A 2,441-nucleotide genomic window follows, 5' to 3' on the forward strand; every position below is an offset into this window, starting at 1 on the left:
CTCATTAGCAGTACCTCCTGAGAAGCTTTATCTTGCCTCCTTTGATGTCAGAGTGAAGCAAGAGGAAACACTTTCCCTCCCTGTCTCCAGGGACAGAACTTGAGGGGCGTCCACAGACTGGGCTCCATTTCCATTTCCCAGGCCACATTAAAACTTCTGGAGACATCAAGCTGCAAGAAGGTTAGGCCTTCTCTGTCTCCCTGAGCAGCACACAATAAATCAATACTGAGCACAAACGAGTGTGAGGAAGTCCTTCAACGTTTTGAATTTTCCCATCACAACTATGGTGAAGTTCTGTGTGTTTTGAAATATGTAAAATTCTTAAATGCTTTTCTTCTTTGCCGGGTCCCTAAGGGTGGGTTTGGTCTTGCCCGTATCTGTAATCAGCCCAGCTGAACTTCCTGTCCCCCACCAGGCCTGCTCTGTGCTGAAGCTGCAGAGGGTGGCTCCAGGCTGACCTTGAGGATGTCAGGGGTCAGTACAGGAGAACAGGCCTGGTGTGGGGTGGGGGTCGGGGGTGGTTACATAGTCAAGCTCAGGGCTGATGGGGAACAAAATAATTAGGGATCAGGAAGGGCAGGGTCTTGGATGAGCCTTGGGACGGGTCTTTCTCCTTGGCTAGGGTAGCTCAGCTTAGAAAATCAAACTTGAATCAAATTAACAGATAAATGCTGAGGTCCATTGCAGGCAAAAATCTAGGCTAGAGTGGGAGGCTGGAAGTGGGATCTAATTATGCCTGGAGGTAGCAGCCTCAGGCTCCTCTGACCTGGGGGCGGATTAGATGGTGGGATGGAATGGTCAGGTGCCCACTGTGAGGCTGTCCATTAGCTCAGGTCCATTCCCTCCAGTAAGTGTTGGAGGATCCTTCCTTCCTAATAGATGGGCAAACGGAAGCCAAGGTCACACACGTCCAGTGAGGGAAGAGCCTAGCCTTCTAGCTGAGTCAGTGTGGAGATTTGGCCTCACAGTGATCCTCGGGGTCCAGAGTTGGGGCCCCTCATGGGTGACTCTTACCATCACCTGGCTCCTTCTGAGGCTGGAGGGAAAGGGGAACAGTCTACAGGCCTTTCTGTCATAACTTCATATTTAGTCCTACTATGGGTTAGTGAAGTGAAGTGAAAGTCACTCAGTCGTGTCTGACCCTTTGCAACCCCATGGAGTATCCAGTCCTTGGAATTCTCCAGGCCAGAATACTGGAGTGGGTAGCCTTTCCCTTCTCCAGGGGACTATGGGCTAGGCACCCAGGTAAATGCTTCAAATATATGGTCTCATCCACACAGCCCCATTTTGCAAAATGGGCCTCATTTTGCAGACACACTCAGAAGGGGAAAGGGACTTGCCCAGGGTGACACAGAAAGCAAGTGGTGGGGCCTTCTGGCCCATGAGTGCATGTGCAGAGCCCATCTGGCTTCCAGCTAAAACCCAGGTCACAGCATCTAGTGCAGTGACTGGTGTGTTGTAGGCAAGAAATAAGTATCTGGTAAAAGAATGAATACATGAATGATTGTGCAACTCCTTCTGGTCCCAAGTCTGTGTTCTTTCCTGGGTTTCCACCTAGTCTGGGGATCTGGAAGCTGATGGCAAAAGCCCTGGGTCTTCCTGGTGGGAGAGGCGCCCAGGGTGGGCTGGTGAGAGTACCCTGGGGGAGGGGCTGCAGCAGCCCTGGTGTCACCCTGGCCCTGCACAGCCGCTCCTGCTGACCACGTGCAGTTCCTGAGGACCCCAAAAGGAAGGGGTTCACCGCAAAATAAACATACAGGCTGTACATCCAGTGATTCAGAAGATCCTGCTGTGCCCGCCTCCCTCTCCCCACAAACCTTCCTGTTGCCACGACAACCGACCTCACCAAACTGAAGCTCGCTGAGGCATCCCAATTAACCCTTTTCTGACACAGCAGGGCCCTCCGTCACATCGGGTCGCCTGTCTACGTGGCCTGAATGCCACTAAAAGATGCAGGGTGGTGCTGTGCGCAGAAGTGGAGGTTTTAGGGGCCCGAGGGCCTGGGTTGATTTTGGGGGGCCAACTGTGTGAACCTGAACAGTCTGGGACCCTCACGGGGTTGCTGTAAGTGTTCGATGAGGATTGCACGGTAATACCTAGTGGGATCCTTGGCTCAGTTAAGGCGACTCACAGGAGGAGCCGCTCTGTGCACAGATCCAGCCTGCTCCTGTTACTGCAGGGCCCCAGGGCACGTCAGTGGGAGGGCATATGCCATCACAGACACACAGAGCAGCGATTCATCTGGAAAAAAAGGAAGCCCACAGCCACTCAAACTGTACGAAGCCTGGAGGTTGCCCTGGGAGATCCCCATCAAATAGCCCATTCATTCCACCTTGAACTCAAACCTCTCAAGGTCCTCCTGGGCTCTGGGACTCCCAGAAAGGGATCGGTCTATGTGCTCAGAGAGCAGGGCTGAGTGGGGAGAGCCTGGAATTCTGGAA

The sequence above is a fragment of the Oryx dammah genome, unplaced genomic scaffold (genome assembly GCF_014754425.2).
Source record: "Oryx dammah isolate SB20612 unplaced genomic scaffold, SCBI_Odam_1.1 HiC_scaffold_26, whole genome shotgun sequence".
Taxonomy (NCBI): domain Eukaryota; kingdom Metazoa; phylum Chordata; class Mammalia; order Artiodactyla; family Bovidae; genus Oryx; species Oryx dammah.